The 20800-nt window shown below is 34.8% G+C and overlaps 1 protein-coding gene across 7 annotated transcripts in view; it reads right to left on the bottom strand.

Moving 5' to 3' along the window:
- Window positions 1-20800, bottom strand: part of FAF1 (Fas associated factor 1) — a 447925-nt gene that overhangs the window by 302819 nt on the left and 124306 nt on the right. The window lies entirely within an intron of this gene.

The following is a 20800-nucleotide window of genomic DNA, read 5'->3' as shown; positions in this document are numbered from 1 at the left end:
GTGGTGGCGATCACTCGATGGGTCTCTCTCACATTGATGTTTCTCTCTCTCTCTCTCCCTCCTGTTCTATCTGAAGATAAATGCAAAAATGTCCTTGGGTAAGGATAAAAAAAAAGTTAAGAATAGAACAGAAACACTTTTATATATTTACCATTTCTGGTGCTCTTCATTGATTTGTGTTAATCTAATTTTCCAACTGTTATCATTTTCTTCCAGCCTGAAAAACTTCCTTTCTTACAGCTTTTATTTGTGTGAAAAAATATTTTTATTTAGTCTTTATTTCTGAAAAACATTTTTGTTGGATACAGCATTCCAGGTTTTATTCCTTCGGCACTTATAAATATCACCAAATTATCTCCTGGCTTGCATTGCTTCAGAGAAGTAGACAGCAGTCATTATTTTTAAATATTTCTTTCCGCATATGGAATGTGTTTTTGTTTCCTCACCTGGTGCTCCTTTAAATTTTTTTTACACTACTGATTTTCAGCAACTTCATCATGAAGTGGTTTCCTTTGAGTTACTCCTACTTATAAGCCTTTTAAATCTGAGTTTATAGTTTCATCAAATTTGGGTAATTTTATACTATTATTTCCTGAAAATTTTCCCCTTAAAAAAGTCCCTGTTTCCAAAACTCTAATCACACATACATTAAACCACATTATATTTCCCCACATGTCACTCAAGCTCTATTCTCCTCATCCTCCCCTGTATTTCTGCTATATGTATTCCACTTTGCATTGTTTTTAGTGCTCTGTCTTCAAATTCACTGGTCTTTTCTTCAATAGCAAGTAAACTGTTAAATCCTTTTATTGCAGATCTTATATTTTAGCTCTACAATTTTCATTTGGTTATTTTTTAATACTTTCATTTCTTTCTCCATTAATTTCTTAATTTCCTTTAAATGCATAAGCATATTTATAAAAGCTGTTTTTAAACCTTCCTCTGCTAATTTCATTATTTTTGCCATTTACAGATATATTTTTAATTTCTAATTTTTCTTCAGTTTATGAGTCACATTTTGCTACTTCCCATATCTACTAGTTTTTGACCGAATTCCAGACTTTATGAAAAGTACATTAGTGAGTGTCCACATTTAGTGGTTTGCCTTTAAAGAGTATAAAAGTTTTATTTTAATGGGTCCTTAAATGTCATGCCTATCAAGTCTTTTGAGACTTCTTTACAACATTTTTTGGGGTGGAATTAGAGTAGTGATTCTCAAAAGTATAGTTTGCAGATTCCTGGGATTCCTTGAAACTGACAGAACAAAAGTAATGCTAAGTAAGACTACTGGTACTTTACCACAAATCAAAGTACTAGTGCTAAGCTGAACTAATACACTGTATTGTATTCTTCACCACCAAATACTTGCATTTTTTTAAAAAAGCCATGCAGTAACAAAAATTATTAGTCAAATCTTAATGCTTTTAATATTGTGTGTGATGAAATGGGAAACACTCATAAAAAATTTCTGATTTGTACTAAAGTACAATGGTAGTTTGAGGAAAAGCATTTGTTTGCATTGTGAGATAACTACTTTTTTATCCCACAGAGCATCAATTTTACTTGAACAAATCACTGCATACTATATTATTCAGACTTGGTATTTTCTCAAATATAAACAAAGTAAGGCTGTCAATCCAAGGGAAACAAGTGACATTTTTGTCAACAATAGAATTTGAATCTTCAAACTAAAATCCCAATTTTTCAGAAATTTGTGTATACCACTATGAGCCTGATAGCTTCCCAAAACTTAAAATATTTTTCTGTGAGGTCAGTGATGATATTAACAAATGTGATTTATTGATATTATAAAATGTTATGTGTCATTATTTGGTTGATCTTTAAGACAAAGTGAACAATATTTTCAAAATGACCACTTCATGATATTATAAAACCATGCACTTAAAGTAAAGCTATTATACTGGATTTAAAAATAACAGAATGCTAAATTTTCACTGATGTGGTTTTTCAGATTTTACATTGCAACTAATGTTTAACAAACTACTACTACTTGCCAAGTTTTGGTTCAGCATTAAATATAAAATAAGACTATAAGAATATTATCTGCAAGGGCTGTTAAAATACTCCCTTCTCCAATTATATACTTGTTTGAGGCCACATTTTCTTAAAATATTTTAACAGAAATAACACATTGTAAAAGAAAAAAATGGAGAAGCAGATACAACAATCCAGATGTCTTCTACATAGCGATTGAAGAGTTTGCAAAAAATGTTAAACAATGTCCTTTCCCTCAGTACTTTATTTTGTAAAGTTAACTATCTTTCACTAAGAATCATATTCATGTTAACATGTAATGGGTTCATTACTGTTAAATACTTAAATTTCTCAGTTTTAAATACTAATATGGAAAGTATTCTTCTCAAGTCTCTAATAATTGTCCCACATGTTCAACAGAATCTTTTTCTTCCACGTAAAATAAATTTAATAGTCTCCTAACCCTACCTATGAGCTCAAAAAATTGTTTGGCTTACCCTATGATGTGCAGATTACTATTCAGTCAAAGATCTAAAGGGAGTGCAATACAGATTTCTGGAGTTTTTCTTCTAAGTAGTTCTATTTCCTCTATTTCTCCACCCTTTACAGTCCAGTATTTCAGCCTCATGGATCTCCAATTCTTTTTTTTTCAACTCAGCAAAACCATTAGGCTCTACCTTGAGTTCCCTATCCCTGAAGGGTGGTCTAGAAACTCCCACCAGGCAGAAAATCAGAGGCAACTAGAGTTTTCCTCTTCTCTTTTCCTTTCCTCAGTGATCCCAGTCCTACTACGCTGCCTGTTGTCCAATACCTAAACATAATTGTTTCAGGTATTTTACCCAGTTTTCTAGGTGCTTATAGCAGGTAACATGCCAGTTACTCCTCTGACAGCAGAAACAGAAACTCTTACAATTTTTTACTTCTCATACCAAGTTATTACATACAATAATCCCAAAGTTTTCTGTGGTTTAAACAGTTCACAAAAACTAACCAAAGATGTAGCACATAAAAGCATATTAGACCAGTATTAGGCACATTAATTCTATTTTACATGGTAATACTTACCTTTACATTAGAAATTACATTTTACATTCACATGGTTTTATATTCATATGAAGCATACATTATTATGTTTCATAATTTACTTTATAGATTAATATGAATATTTCAAATATTGCTGAGTAAAATAAATATGTTGCTTTTTAATTTTTTTTTTTAATCCTTACCCAAGGACATTTTTCTATTTTTTGTTCAAATAGAGTAGGAGGGAGAGAGAGGGAGAGAGAGGAAGAGAGAGAGAGAGAAACATCGACGTGAAAGGGATACATCGAGTGGTTGCCACCCACACAAAACCAGGTCTGGGGAAAAACTGCAACCAAGGTATGTGCCCTAAGTGGGAACCGAACCCGGGTCTCTCTTGACAGCAGGTCGATGCTCTAACCACTGAGCAAACCGGTCAGGGCGCTTTTTCATTTTTAACAGCAACTTTTCTCAAGACCTTTCCAGTTTTCAGTGATGAGAAAGCTTAAAAAAAAAAAAAAGCCTACTTAAAATCTTAGTCAGCAATTACTCTAAACAGATTTTGGCCTGCCCAACAGAGAAATAATTGGTAAAAGGTCATTTTGTTCAGTCTGCTACACTCCAATAATTAAAAACAGATTCACAAATACTTTATCTGCCATTTAATTACCTGAGAAAAATAATTTTATATAGTTTTTATTTTCCTTCAGATTTAATAATCTTAATAAATATGTTGTCTTCTTTGAAAATCATATGGAAGAAATTCATGATTTAAATTTATAGTACTAAACCTTTATAATGTGTGGAAAACAACTAAAGATGGGGAGAGGTTGTAAAAAAATATTCTACACTGGGGGTGTACTAATAATTTCCAAGCAGAATAAGGCAACGCTATTAAAATGTTATGATCACTAGGATGAAAGCCCTATGTCTGTTCCATCACCACATGACTATTACTGAAGCCACATTATAGGCCCTCTTGGGCCTCAAATTCCACATTAACTTAAAAAAAAAAAAAAATCCACCTAAAAATACACTTCATATTAATGCCACCTATTAAAATTTTTAATTTAAAAAATGTCAACACAAGGTGGCACCAAGAAGTTAAAACTTCCCCCAAAGAAAAATGAGACAGCCAATCTCAGTAGATACAATATGGAAATCAAATATGCCTCTTACAAGAAACAAATGTACAAAAAATGTCATGTGGATTTTTCTCAAGCACAATTCTCAAAATTTTCTCCCCCTTCATTCCATTAACACTTTTGTCATGCCAGAAATCTTTTGCTTCATTTATTCATTTCCTCATTTTAAACATTATAAACTAGCAGCCGCTACAAATACTTGTTTCAACTAGGAAAGCTATTCTTTTGAGAAAAAAATCACAATATGATTTTTTGTTTTGTTTTTTAAATTTATTTTTGTTACAGATGTTTCCTCTCCCCGCCACCCAGACACCCTCCTCCCTGTCCCAGCACCCCACCATGCCCTGCCAATCACTGTTGTCTATGTCCAATGGTTATGCATATAAGTTCTTTGATTTATCTCATCCCTGCCCCCACCCCTGCACCAAGCCTCTTCTCTGAGGTTTGTCAGTCGGAACCATACTCCTTTCTATGTCTCTGGGTCTGTTTTGTTCATCAGCTTTTTCTGTTCATTATATTCCACAAATAAGTAAGATCATGTGGTATTTGTCTTTCTCTGATTGCCTTATTTCGCTTAACATAATACTCTCCAGGTCCATCCACGTTGTCTCAAAGGATAAGAGATCTTTCTTTGTTAGAGCTGCATAATGTTCCATGTATATATGTAGCACAGCTCTTTTTATCTACTGATGGACACTTGGGCTGCTTCCAGACCTTCACATTTGTAAATAGTGCTACTATGAACATTGGAGTACATATATTCTTTCTGATTGGTGTTTCACACTTATTAGGGTATATTCCTAGAAGTGGGAATACTGGGCCAAATGGCAGTTCAAATTTTAATTTTTTGAGATAACACCATATTATGTTCCATAGTGGCTGCACCAGTCTGCATTCCCTCCAGCAGTGTACTAGATTCCCTTTGTCTCCACACCCTCATCAGCACTTATTGTTTGATGATGTGTTGATGGCAGCCATTCCTGCAGGTGTGAGGTGATACCTCATCGTCATTTTTATTTGCACCTCTCTGATGATTAGTGATGTTGAGCATTTTTTCATGTCTTTCGGCCATTTCTATGCCCTGTTTGGAAAGGTGTCTATTTAGGTCCTCTGCCCATTTTTAAATTGTGTCCTTTGTCTTCCTTTTGTAGAGCTGCATGAGTACTCTATATATGTTGGATATTAACCCCTTACCTGATGTATTGTTGGCAATTATGCTCTCCCATATAGTGGGTTCTCTTTCCATTTTTGATCATTCTTTCTTTTGCTGTGAAGCTTTTTAATTTTATAGTCCCATGTATTAAATTTTTCCTGTTTCTCAAGCCTTAGGTGTTGTATCAGTGAAAATCTGCTGAGTGTGATGACTGAAATTTTGTTGCCTACATTTTTTTTCTAGGATTTTTATGGATTCACAAGTCATATTTAAGTCTTTTACCCATTTTAAGTTTATTCTTGTATATGGTGTTAAGTTGGTGATCTAATTTCATTTTTTTTTCATGTAGCTGTCCAATTTTCCTAACACCATTTATTAAAGAGGCTGTCTTTACTCCACTGTATGCTCTTGCCACCTTTGTCAAATATTGATTATAATGTCTTGGGTTGATTTCCCAGTTCTCTGTTCTGTTCCAATGATCTATATGCCTATTCTTGCGCCAGTACCAGGCTGTTTTGATTACAAACCTTTGTAGTATAACCTGGTATCTGGTATTATGATCCCTCCTACTCTGTTCTTTTTCAAGATTGCTGTGGCTATTCGGGGTCCTTTTTGGTTCCATATGAACTTCCAAAGTATTTGTTCTAGTTCTGTGAAATATGTCGTTGGTATTTTAAGGGGGATGCATTGAATCTATAGATTGCTTTGGGTAGTATGGACATTTTAATTATGTCAGTTCTTCCAATCCATGAACAAGGTATATGCTTCCACTTTTTTGTATCTTCCTCTATTTCTGTTTTCAATATCCTGTAGTTTTCTGGAAGAGGTCCTTTACCTCTTTGGTTAAGTTTATTCCTAGGAATCCTAATTTTTTTTTTTTTTTTTTTGCCACAATGGTAAATAGGATCGGTTTTTTAGTTTCTCTTTCTGTGAGTTCATTATTGGTGTATAAGCATATCAATTTCTTGATACTAATTTTGTATCCTGCTATGCCAAATTTATTTATTAAATCTAGTAGATTTTTGATGGGGTCTTTAGGGTTTTCTATGTACAGTATCAAGTCATCTGCAAATAATGACAGTTTCACTTCCTCCTTTCCAATTTGGACCCCTTTTATTTCTTCTTAATGTCTAATTGCTGTGGTTAAGACTTCCAGTACTACATTAAATAAGTGGTGAGAATGGGCATCCCTGTCTTGTTCCTGTTCTTAAGGGAAATGCTTTTAGTTTTTGCCCACTGAATATAATGCTGGCTGTAGGTTTTTCCTATATGGCCTTTATTATGTTGATATATGATCCCTCTATTCCCACATTGCTGAGGGTTTTTATGAGAAATGGGTGCTGGATTTTGTCAAATGCTTTTTCAGCATCTATTGATATGATCATATAGTTTTTATCTTTCATTTTGTTTATGTAGTGTATCACATGTATTGATTTGTGAATATTGTACCAGCCTTACATCCCTGGGATGAATCCCACTTGGTCATGGTGAATGATTGTTTTTAATGTTTTGCTGGATCCAATTTGCTAATATTTTGTTAAGATTTTTGACATCTATGTTCATCAGGGATATTGGCCTGTATTTTCTTTCTTTGTAGCATCTTCATTTGTTTTGGAAGTAGAATTATGCTGGCCTCATAAAATGAGTTTGAGAGTCTTCCTTCTCCTTGAATTTTCTGGAATAGTTTGAGGAGAATGGGTGTTAGTTCTTTGAATGTTCAGTAAAACTCCCCCGTGAAGCCATCCAGGCCTGGGCTTTCGTTTGCAGGAAGACTCTTGATTACATCTTCAATTTTCTTAATTGTTGTTGGTCTGTTCAAGTTTTCTTTCTCTTTCTGGTCCAGTTTTGAGAGATTGTGTGTTTCTAGAAATTTGTCCATTTTGCCTAGACTGTCCAATTTGTTGGCATATAATAGTTCATAGTATTTGTATTTCTGTGGTGTCAATTGTTGCTTCTCTTTCATTTCTGAGTTAGAGTATTTGGGTTCTTCTCTCTTTGTTTCTTGGTGAGTCTAAGGGTCCATCAATCTTGCTTATCTCTTCAAAGAACCAGCTCTTTCTTTCATTGATCTTTTGAATTGTTTTTTTAGTTTCTATGCCGTTTATTTCTGCTGTGATCTTTACTATCTCTTTTCTTCTACTTTCTGGGGGTTTTTCTTTTTGTTTGCTTTCCAGTTCTTTAAGTTATGAAGTTAGATAGTCAATTAGAAATTTTTCCTGTTTCTTGAGGTAGGCCTGTAGTGCTATGAACTTCCCTCTCAGAACTGCTTTTGTTGTGTCCCATACATTTTTTGTTGTTGGGTGTTCATTTTAATTGGTTTACAGGAAGTTTTTAATTTCTTCCTTGATCTCCTCGGTAACGCATTCATTGTTTAATAACATGGTATTTAGCCTCCACGTATTTACATGTTTTTGCTGTAACTGATTTCTAGTTTCATGCCATTGTGATCTGAGAAGATGCTTGATATGATTTCAATCTTCTTGAACTTGTAGAGACTTAGTTTGTTTCCTAACATGTGGTCTATCTTTGAGAATGTCCCCTGTACACTTGACAAGAATGTAAATTCTGCAGTTTTGGGTTGTAATTCTCTGTACATATCTATTAAATCCATTTGGTCTAGCTCATCATTTATTGTCTCTGTAATCTTGTTAATTTTTGTCTAAATGTTCTATCCAGTGATGTCGGCAGGGTGTTGAAGTCCCCTGCTATGATTGTACTGCTGTCAATTCCTCCTTTGAAGTCCTCCAGATGTTTTTAAATATATTTTAGTGCTCCTATGTTGGGTGCATGTACGTTTACCAAGGTTATACCTTCCTGTTGCATAGATCCTTTCAATATTATGTTGTGGCCCTCTTTGTCTCTAGTAATAGCCTTCATTTTAAAGTCTATTTTATCAGATATGAGTATTGCTACCCAGCTCTTTTTTTCCTTTCCATTTGCTTGAAAGATTTTTTTTCCATCCCTTCACTTTTAACCTATCTGAGTCTTTTGTTGTGAGGTAGGTCTCTTGAAAACATATATATGAGCTATGCTTTCTTATCCAATCAGCCACTCTGTGTCTTTTGATCAGAGTGCTCTATCCATTTACATCTAAGGTTATTATCAATATGTACTTGTTTATTGCCATTTTTGTTTATTGTGGTTATATTTTTCTTCCTATTTCTTCTACTAATCACAGCAGTCCTTTTAACATTTCTTGCAGTGCTGGTTTGGTGCTAATATAGTCCCTTAGCCTTTTTTTTTTTTTTTTTTTTTTTTGGTCTGGGAAGCTCTTTATTTCACCTTCTGGTTTGAATGAGCCTTGCTGGATAGAGCTGTCTTGGATTCAGATCCTTGTTTATCATTACCTTGATTACTTCATGCCATTTTCTTCTGGCCTGTAATGTTTCTGTTGAAAGGTCAGCTGATAGCCTAATGGGGGTCCCTTTGTAGGTAACCTGTTGCTTATCTCTTGCTGCCTTTAGGATTCTCTCCCTGTCCTTAATTTTTGGCACTTTAATCATTATGTCTTAGTGTGGGCCTGTTTGCGTTCTTCTTACTTGGGGCTCTCTATGCTTCTTGTACTTGTATGCCTTTTTCCTTCACCAAGTTAGGCAAGTTTTCTGTCACTATTTCTTCAAATATATTCTCTAACCCTTGCCCATTTTCTTCTTCTTCTTCAGGAATTCCTATGATGCAGATGTTGTTATGTTTCATATTGTCCCACTGTTCTCTTAGGCTGTCCTCCTGTTTTTTCATTTGGATTCTCTGATTGGGCGACTTTTTCCTATCCTGTCTTCTAATCCACTGATCCGATCCTCGGTCTCCTCTACTCTGCTGGTTATTCCTTCCAATGTGTTCTTTATTTCTGCTATGTTGTTCTTCATTTCCAATTAGATGGTTTTCAATGCTTATATATTTTTACTCATTCTGTTGAGCTTCCCCATGATTATTACTCTGAACTCTCCCTGTGATATCTTGCTCAATTGCCTTCCATTTATTTCATCTTCTGTTGAATTATCTTGTTCATTTGGGATTTGTTTCTTTGTTTCACCATTTTGGCTGTCTAGTGGGCTGGCCGGGTAGTGTTAAATATCTGAGGGAGGGGCTGTTGCTCCTCCCTAAGGCTCCGAGAAAGGGCTCTTTGAGCAATATGGCTACTGTCCTGTGAGGGAATGTTTCAACAAAAAGCTCCTCCTGCTGTCCCAGCTCTCCAAGCTCCCAAGTCTGTCCACACAGGTCCAGTCCAGTCTGCTCTTCCTCTGTTGGAGCCCAAGGTGAGTGGCAGCAGCTAATTTAGTGCTCTGTCCTGGTCCTCTGCGCTATGGAGCCAGCATGGGATTTTAAACACAAGGGAGCTGCTCACAACTAAAACAGTTGCTATCTATAGGCTCCCACCTCACCGTCTTACATCTCCACAGTTCTTACCAGGCTTTTTTTCATATCCTCTTTCTGGCCATGGTTTTATGGGTCCTATCCAGCTGCTTTTCTGGTTTTTGTTGTTGTTTTCTGACGACTTATCTTTATTTTAGTTGTAATTCCAGCTTGGTCCTGAGAGATGGTCTGTGTAGCTTCTAGTCACTCTGCCACCATTTTGGAATCCAGATTAAGATTTTGTATCAGAGGAGGCATATTAGATTTATTTTCAGGGCTAGAAAACACCCATCTCAGAGACTGTTTAAAACTCCTTTGGGATAAAATTAACCAGAGAACAAGTAGTGACTTAACGGCAAACACAACAAGGCAATGCTCCATTGTTTTTCCCTCTATAAATGTTCTAATCTCACAGATTCAAAGATGCAACTCCTGCATGTGTTGCTGCTCAAATATATAAAATTACTTTTTAAAAAAATTATTAAGATAATACCTATAATTATTTAAAAATCATAAATATAGTCATGTGACACATAGCAACATGGCAGTCAACAATGAATTGCAAATACTATGATGGCTCCATAATATTATAGTGAAGCTGAAAAATTTCCTATCACCTGCTGATGATGTAGCCATCATAACATTATGTAAAGTATCATGCTTGTGGTGATGTTGGTATAAACAAACCTAGTGCACTGCCAGTCATATAAAAGTATATCACTTGTAATTATATACAGTACATAATAGCTGATAATAATAAACTGTTATTTGTTTTTTGTATTTACCATACTACACTTTTTATTGTTATTTTAGTGTGTCCAATTTCTACTGATAAAAAAAGTTTGCTGTTGCCCTGGCCGGTGTTGCTAAGTGGTTAGAGTGCCAGCCCATGCACCAAAGGGTTTTAGGTTCAATTCCAGGTCAAGGGCACATATCTAGGTCTCAGATTCAATCCCTGGCCCCAGTTGTAGCACGTACAGGAGTAAATGATTCATGTCCCTCTCTCACGTTGATGTTTCTCCCTCTCACTCTCTCTAAAAAACTCAAAAGATAAAATATCCTTGGGTGAGGATTAACAAAAATATTTTTAACAAGTTTGCTGTTAAACCGTATGCTGTGTTATACTGGCAGCAGCCTTATACATCTCATGTTTATAGTCTCTTCATTGCATCATATTCTCTTGTGCTTAAGTTAAAAATCATGTTTTGCACAGTAGCATGATGTATACAGGCTTGTAGCCTGAGAGAAATAGGCTGCTATACTTTATAGCCTAGGTACGTAGTAGGCTATACCATCTAGTTTTGTGTAAGTATACTCTATGATCTTTGCACAATGACAAAATCGCCTAAACAGATTTCTCACAATGTATCCCCACTGTTAAGTGGTGCATGACTATACATGAATATTTGGGAGGCTGAGACAAAAGGATTCCAGAAAATGCTGTTCATTTTTACAAGGCTATTTACAGTTTGTTACTGGATCCTATAGGACTTGAGATCATACCCAACAATGCATACAAACACTCTATCAGACTGCTGTAAAGGCTGATGTTTAATTATGAGATTAAGACAGTGTTTTTCCCCAAACATCAATGTTCCCCTTAACGTTGAAAGAAACCTAAAGATTATAATTAATAACTAATGGAAATATTTAAAATAACTTTACAAAAGGCAAAAGTTCCAATCATTTACAAAGCATAATGATAAATAAAGATTACCAAACAATTTTCACGAGTAACTGTTTTCTGTTTACATATATAAATAAAGAATCCTACTTCGCAGAAATTCATTTATCATGGTAGAGTCTGGAACTGATTAAGCACGATAAACAAGGACCAACTGTCCCTCTTTGCTTCTTGTATTGTAAAGACTTTGCCCAAATAAAGACACTCAGTGCTTGACATTCATACAACAAAATTGTTTTAAGTTTAGTGGAAAGCAGACTGAACTGCAAGTCAAAAGACAGTGGCTGGCTGTTCTGGAGTCTGCTATTAACTGCTTGTGGGACCACGGCAGTACAGCTTTCCTGAGTTTTAAGTTTTCATATCTGTAACGTAAAGCAGGTAGACTAAATGTCCTCTCAGGGCTGTTCCAGTCCTAAAACTTTATGTCAATGTTACATTCACTCTGTGTATGAAACTAAGTTAAACACTTTGAAGAATACAAAAACTGAGTAATATGTCAGGATGAGAAGGGCTTCCTAATCATAAACATAAAGCAAAAAACTATGAAGAATAAATTCAAAGCATAAAAATAAAAAACATTATTTCCAAAAGCACAATAAAATAAAATAAAACACTGGGAAAAAATATGCACAACAGGTAATGAAAGGATAATTTCATTAATATATAAAAACGTCTTATAAATTTAAAAAAATCACAAAAACATACAAACTTATATACAAAATATCCAATATTCCTAATGAAGTATTAACTCATGAATTGTGTGTGTGTGTGTGTGTGGGGGGGGGGGGGATGAATTGAAAACATAAGCTATCATTTACTAGTTCCAAACTGGCAAAGCTTTTTTTCTATTTTTGTATTGTGGCAAATATATATATATATATATATATATCATTAAATGTACTATTTTAACCACTTTTAAGTGAACCTTTCAGTGGCAGTAACTATATTCACATTGGGCAACCATTATAACCATCCATCTCCAGAACTTTTAATCACCCCACATTACCATTCTGTATCCATTCAACAATAATTCCCCATCCCTACCTCCCCTTACCCCTGGTAACCACCATTCTACTTGCTGGAATTTGACTATTATAGGTACCTCGTATAAGTTGAATAATACATATTTGTCCTTTTGGTTCTGGCTTATTTAATTTAGCATAATGTCCTTAAGGTTGATCCATGTAGTAGCACAGTGTAGAACTGAATTCCTTTTTATGGCTGAACAGTACTGTAGTTATGTACAATCCACATTTTGCTTATGTGTTCAACAGTTAATGGTCACTTATGTTGCTCCCACTTTTTGTTCTGTATTTCTGTAAAAGTCCCTGCTTTCAATTACTTTGGGTATATAGTCAACAGTGGAATTGATGGTTATACAATAATTCTATGTTTAATTTTTTTTAAAGAAAATGCCATACTGTTTCCCCAGCAGCAGCCCCATTTTACATTCCCACCAATACTCAAAGGTTTCAATTTCTCCAAATCCTCACCAACACATTATTTTCTGTTTGTTTGGGTTTTTTTTTTTTTTTTTTATAACAGTTATCCTAATGGCTGTGAAGTGGTATCTCATTTTGGTTTTGATTTGTACTTCCCTAATGACTCATGATGTTCAGAATCTTTTCATGTGTTTATTGGCCATCTGCGTATCTTCAGAGAAATTTCAAGTCCTCTGCCCATTTTTTTTTCATTTTATTTTTTACTGAGATATTACTGACATATAACACTGTAAGTTTAGGTATACACGTGTTGATTTCACACATTAATATAAAATTATGATTACCACCGTAATGTTAATAACACCTCTATTACGTCACACAGTTATCATTTCTTTTTTATAGTGAGAACAATTTTAATTGGGTTGTAGTTTTTTTTAGTTTTTGTTGAGTTGTGGGGGTTCTTTATGTATCTGGATATTAATCCCCTATCAGATATATTATTTGTAAAAGTTTTCTATCATTCAGTATATGTCTTTCAGTCTACAGATAGTGTATTTTGTTACACAAAAATTTTTCATTTCAGTCTACAGATAGTGTATTTTGTTACACAAAAGTTTTTCATTTTGATGATGTTTGATTCACTTAATTTTCTTTTTTGTTCCTGTGCTTTTGGTATCAAACACAAATAATCGCCAAACCCAATGTCATAAAGCTTTTCCCTTAAATTTTCTCCTACAACTTTTATAGTTTTAGCTCTTACTTTTAGGTCTTTGAGGTTTTTTTTTTTAATATCGCAAACTGTTGGCAAGAGTATAAATTAGTATACTGGTAATGATAATTTACACTAATTAAACTTCTATGAAGAGTAATTGAACATTATATACCTAAAACTTTAAAAATGTGTATGTCATCCGGCCAGTGTGGCTCAGTGGTTGAGCATCAACCCATGCACCAAGAGGTCACCAGTTCAATTTCCGGTCAGGACACATGCCCAGGTTGTGGGCCCAATACCCAGTGGGGGGCATGCAGGAGGCAGCCAATCAATGTTCTCTCTCTCATCAATGTTTCTACCTCTCTCTCTCCTTCTTATTTCCTCTCTCTCTAAAAATCGATAAAGGAAAAAAAAATTGTTTTAAATGTGTATGTCATCTCACACAGAATTACACCTCTATGGATCAGTATTAAGAAAAATAATCACTGAGGTTCAAATAAGGTCACTGCAATATATTATAGTGAAAAATCAGGAATGGAGAAGAACTCAAAATAACCCAGTGGCCCAATAAATCATGATACAGGCTTTAAAAACTATATACTTGAAGAGTATTTTCAAATACATAACGTGTAAAATAAGTACAAGTGGTAAAAGCCGATTATAAAGCATTAAATAGAGCCTATCTTGATTTTGATACATATTGAGATTTATACAATAAACAGAATGAAACTAAAAATAAATGCAGCAAAATGTTAACTGTGGTTAAAAGTAGAACTATTGGCAATTTTTGCATTTTTGTACTTTTGTTCATTTCATAAATTTTCTACAATGAACATTATAGCAGGAATGTGGTTAGAAGTGAAGTATTTAAAAGGAGGCAATTTCTATCCTAGGAGTCAAGAAAGAAAGGATGAACAAAGCAACTAGTATCTATTGAAATGCTTTCTTCTCACTGCCAGATTTTAACCATTTATATTGAATAGCAATGGGGGAACTCGTCACAAATTTTTAAGCAAGAAAATCTAGGAGTAGAGGTAAGAACTGAACGGGGAACAGAAAAGATGAAACCTATTATCAGAGGGTATTGAGATAGCAAGAAAAGAAACAGTGAGTGAAAGTATAAACAGCCTATGTTGAAAATGGAAATGGTCACACACCAAACAGTAATCTGTGAAAAGGACTCTGGCATTGTGTCTCAAGGTATAGTTCTTGAATCAATTTCATCAGAATCACCTGGGCGGTTTGTTTTTAAAATGTAGATTTGTGGGCTCTACTGCATTACAGAATTAAAATCTCAATCTATGGAATTCAGCCCAGAACTTACACATTTAATCAGCCGCCTCACTCCCATCCTTAGGTGATTTTCATGTAAACAAAATTAGAAACACTCCTATGAAATTCAGTAACTGGTAGAACCTGAGGATGAGAAGGATGGAAAAATAGAAGAAATGGCTTAGTTCTCAAGCATGTCTGTACCAGCTCCATGCTGCTGTGGACTGTCCACGATCCAGGGCTTTGCCACAGAACTGTCAAGTTGCCTTAAAGTGGCTTTCTGTCATACCCTCCCAAATGCCTAATTTGACCTTAGGGTTTGTATTTTAACCCCTGGAGATGCTACAGTAAGAGTTTAATAAAACAGTTTAACACCAAGTCTACCCTTAAGAGAAGAGAATAGGACCTTGCACACCGTAGGCACACATGAAATTAGAACTGGGTGCTCCTAAGAGAAGGAAAGTAGTAGGGCTAGAAAAATATATTAAGAACAGATAGTAAAGGGGGTGTGTGTGTGTGTGTGCATGTGCACATTAAGCCAATGCACTTGAACTTACCCTAAAAGGGAGCAGTTTATGAGATGAGGTCTTTTTTTAAAAAAAATCATTTTTCTTTATTGATTTCAGAGACAGAGGAAGGGAGGGGAGGGAGAGGGAGGGAGAGGGAGAGGGAGAGGGGGAGAGAGAGAGAGAGAGAGAGAGAGAGAGAGAGAGAGAGACAGACATTGATAAGAGAGAACATCGACTGGCCAACTCCTGCATGCCCCCACTGAGGATCAGGCCCACAACCTGGGCATGTGCCCTGACCGGGAATCAAACCTGTGGACCCCTTGGTGCATGAGTGGATGCTCAGCCACTGAGCCACACCAGCCCGGCAGGCGAGATGAGATCTTTTACATACATGTTAAATTACCATCACAATTAAGATAAAAAACATTTTCCTCACAGGAATGTTCCCTCATGTTCCCCTTTGCGGTCAATTCCCTCCCTGATCCCTAATTCCTGGCAACCATTGAAAAGATTTCTTTCACTATTTTTGCCTTTGTAGAAAGTTATATAAATGGAATAATACAGATACCTTTTTGTATCTGGCTCCTTTCACTAGGCATAGTATCTTGAGATCACTTCAAGTTGTTAATTGTAGTGGTACTTTGTTCTTTTTTATTACTAAGTATTATTCCATTGCAAATCATACCACAAGTTGTTCATCCACTCATTACTTGATAGACAATGGAGGTGTTTCTAGTTTGGGACCATTGTGAATAAAGCTGTTGAATATTCATGTACAAGTCTTTGTGGGGACATATTTTCATTTCTCTTGAGTACATACCTAAAAATAGAACTGCTGTGTCATACAGCAAATACATGTTTTAATTTATAAGATCCTACCAAACTGTCTTTCAAAATGTCTGTACCAGTTTGCATTCTTACCATGAAAGTTCCAGTTGCTCTGCATCCTTCTAAGCCCTTGGGTATATATTTTTTAAATTTTAGCCACTGTAATAGGTGTGCAGTTGTATCTCATTATGATTTTAGTTTGATTTCCCTAATAACTAATGGTGTTGAACATCTTTTCACATTATTTTCCACCTACGTCCTTTGATGAAGTGTCTGTTAGAATATTTGCCTGTTTTTTATTAGGTTGTTTGTCTGAAGATTAAATTTTAGAATTCTTTAGATATTCTGGATACAAGTCTTTTATAAGGTGTTTCTTCAGCTTTTCTTTTCATTATCTTAAGAATGTCTTCCAGAGAACAGAGTATATAATTTTTATTTTTTTATTTTATTTTTTTTATCCTTACCCAAGGACATTTTTCCATTTTTTGTTCAGACAGAGTGGGAAGGAAAGAGAGGGAGAGAGAGAGAGAAACATCGATGTGAAAGGGACACATTGAGTGGCTGCCACCCGCACAACCCAACCAGGGCGGGGGACAAACTGCAACCGAGGTACATGCCTTTAGTGGGAACCGAACCCAGGTCTCTCTGGACTGCAGACCAACGCTCTAACCGCTGAGCCAAACCAGCCAGGGCCAGAGTATATAATTTTTATAAAGTTCAATATTTCAATTTTTCTTTGAAGGCTTGTGCTTTTTGTGTCCTATCTGAAAAAAGTATAACTTCGCCTAACCCAAAGTCACAGATTTTCTGTTATAAATTTTACAGTTTTAACTCTAACATGTAGATTTGTGAATTATTTGGGGTTAATTTTCATACATAGTATAAGGATTAAGGTTTTTCTTTGGAGTAATTATCTGTATGTGGTGTAAGGGTTAAGGTTCTTCTTTTTTGGCATTTGGATATCCAATTGAGCCAGCTCCATATATTGGGAAATAGTATCTATTCCAAAACTGACTGACCAGATATATGTAAGTCTATTTCTAGACTTTTTTATTTTTATTTTTTTGGCACGTGCCCCTAGCGGAAACCGAACCCGGGACTCGCTGGTCCACAGGCCAGTACTCCAACCACTGAGCCAAACTAGCCAGGGCTATTTCTAGACTTTTTATTCTGTGCCAATGACCTATTTGTCTATTTCTTTTGCCAATACTATATTATCATGATTACTACCTTAAAATTAGTCTTAAAATTAGGTGGTATAGAGCCATCTAAGTTTGTTTTTTTCCAGAATTGTTTTGAACATTCTACACCATTTGCATTTTAATATAAATATTAGAATCAACTTCTCAATATCTTAAAGCTGAATTTTTTATTGAAATTTCACTGATTCTATAGATCAATGTAAAGGAGAAAATAACATTTTAACAATATTGAGTCCTCCATTTCATGAACAAAATATATCTCTTCATTTATTTGGGTCTTCAATTTTTCTCAGCAATGTTTTGTAGCTGCAGTGTAAGACCTTGCATATTTTTTGCTAAATTTATCCCTGGGTTTTTTGGTGTGTTTTTTTTTTAATGATATTGTAAAACGACAGATTTAAAATTTTTAGTTTCCAATTATCTGTTGCTAGTATAAAGAAACCTAATTGATTTTCGTATCTTTTTTTAAATTTAATTAATTTTTGTTACAGATGTTTCTCCTTTTTCCCCCATTGACACCCTCCTCCCATCCCCCGCCTCCCAGCATTGTTGTCTATGTCCTTTGGTTATGCTTATATGCATAAGTTCTTTGGTTTATCTCATCCCTTGTCTCCCAACCCCCACCACCTTTTGACCAAGCTAAACTCAATTATTAGTTCTAACACCCTTTTTATAAATTCCTTGGGGTTTTCGATATAGATTATGTCTTTTTTAAATAAAATATTTTTAATTCTTCCTTTTAAATCTGTATTTTAATTCTTTTTCTTGCCTTATTGCATTGTCTATAACCTCCAATAAAATGCTGAATAGAAGCGGCAGGAGTAAACATCCTGCCTTGTTCTCAACCTTAAGGTCAAAGTATTCGATTTTTCACCATTAATATGGTAGGTGTTGGATTTTTGTAAATGCCCTTTATCAGGTTGAGGAATCTACCTTTTATTCTTAATTTTGAGGATTTTTTTCAAATGAATATTGAATTCTATTAAATGCTTTGTCTATATCTATTGAGATGACCATGTTTGTTTTTAAGTCAACTGATAAGGCACATGAAAAAAATTTTAATCACAGAAATGATGATTGTATTTGTATTTTTGAAAGACCAGTTATCATAAAATTTATTCTTTAGAAATTTGTTATATCTACATCTCTTACTAGATTGTAAGTTCCATGAAGACAAATATACCTGTTTTCATCTCTATTCTATATCTAGGATTGGCTCAGAGTAGAAAATACTTAGTGAATAAACAAATGTGTAAACAAACAAATGCAAACAGAGCAAGAACCACTATGAAGAATCAGCAAGAATGGAGCAAGACTAGAAGTAGAGAAAACAATTAGGTGGCTATCTGATTGAGGGATGGTATTTCCACAACAGAACAGTTAAGGGGCAGTGGGTCTAATCTTATCATGAAAAACAGAAGAAGAGCCAAACAAAAATTTCAAGGTTTTTACATGCCTAAAAATCCTGGAGAAACTTAGGCTGTTACTCTATATCAGGGTTTGAGTTACTGTTATGACCAAGCCAGGAAATGAGGGCTAAGCAATTTGTTCTATTTTTCCTGGGTTATCACATACTATTGAATTAACCTATAATCTTTATATCTTTGGACTGAGAATTAAATAAAGTACAGCTAGGTCTCCTTGGTCCTCTTCAAACCAGAATCCATTTTCTAAGCTCATAAAGGGGTTTCCAAACCAAATCTGTTTGTGAGACATTCTAATATCCTATGATGACATAAATGACTGAAAGAAGACAGAGGGTCAGGAGTGGAGTAGAGGAGAGGATCAACAATCCTAAAATACTACATGAATTAAGATTTTATAAGAGATTGCTGAATTGATACAATAGGTAATAACTACCATTGCCATACATTAAGTGCATCTTCCTATTGCCTTCTCTTCTCTAGACTTCAGCCCACTAAGATGGCAAACAAACTGGCCTTAGAAAAGCAAGTAAACTGGTTTGAACTAATCAGAAATTCTTGCTATACAAAAACTGGTCCATAGGAAAGGAAGTCCTCAGCAAGAAAATGTTGCAAACTAAAAGAGAAGAAAGGGAAAAGATACTTTTTAACTCTAAAGGTTTTAGTATTAGACCAGCGCTCATCCCATTATTCAATAAGTGTATTCATCAAATATTCAATTAATACCTACTACTGACAAGCACCAAACATAATATAAAGTAAGAAGAAATTATATCCATCTTTAAGAAAATTACAATCTCACAGAAAGAGATTTGTTAAAAAACTATGAAACAATTGCTACACAAAGATATATAAAGCACAGAGAGCACAGGGCAGGAAATAACTCTAATCACCATCTCACTGTGAGACTGAAACATGAAAAAGTAGTTTCAAAAACTAATTTAGGTTACACTAATAGAAAAGGAAAAGGCTAAACCAACTGTGTTCCCTCAACTCAAGGTGGGCACTAATATAAGTGTCACACTGTATATGCTTCTAACATGACAAAGTGGCTGAAAGCGATGTCTGAGAAAAAAAATAATTTTAACAACTAGCATCTATAGTACGCATTTTTGCCAGTTTTATTAAAATGTAACTGATAGCCTTGGCTGGTTTTGCTCAGTGGTCAGAGCGTCGGCCTACGTACCAAAGAGTCACAGGTTCCATTCTGGCCAAGGGCACATACCTCAGTTGGGGTTTGGTCCCCAGCCTTGGTCGGGGTCATACCAGAGGCAACAAGTCAATCAGTTTGTCTCTCTCACACTGATGTTTTTCTCTCTCTCTTTCTCCCTTCCACTCTATATGAAGATAAATGGATAAAAATCTTCAGGTAAGGATTTAAAAAAAAATGTAATCAATATATAGGGTGAGGCAAAAGTAGGTTTATAGTTGTAATACAAATAAATAATGCAATTAATAAACAATAACACAAACTCACACATACTCACAACTGTAAACCTACTTTTGCTCCACCCTGTATAACACTGTACAAGGTATACAACATAATGACACTGTGAAATAACTACCATAGTAAGTTTAGTTAACATTAATCACCTCACAGTTATGATTTTTTCTGTGATGAGAACTTTTAAGGTCTACTCTCTTAGCAAATTTCAAATATACAGCACACTGTTGTTAACTAATGTCACCATGCTGTACAATATATACCCACATAGCATGCATTTTATTTCAACATAACTGTGCAATAGCTAAATGAACTACTAAAGATATTTAGCCTAGAGAAATGGGATAAAATAGTAATGACTTTTAATATCTGAAGAATTGTCAAAAGGAAAACATATTTACCTTGTGTAGTCTATCTCTGAAAGCAGAGTGAGGTTAAAAAAAAAAGGAGCTTACTGGTGGCAACTCAAAATAAGAAAAAACTAACATAAAATTGATACCTCTTTTTTGTGTGCATGTGGTTGGTATATAAAATGATAGGCAGAGTTGATAAACAATGGAATCACTGCCTTAAATTCATAAGCATTACATTGCTAAAAGTATATAAGCACCCACTAG

The sequence above is a fragment of the Molossus molossus genome, unplaced genomic scaffold (assembly GCF_014108415.1).
Source record: "Molossus molossus isolate mMolMol1 unplaced genomic scaffold, mMolMol1.p scaffold_m16_p_12, whole genome shotgun sequence".
Classification (NCBI taxonomy): Eukaryota; Metazoa; Chordata; class Mammalia; order Chiroptera; family Molossidae; genus Molossus; species Molossus molossus.
The sequence above is the reverse complement of the archived record's forward strand: the minus strand, read 5'-3'. Positions and strand labels throughout refer to the sequence as shown.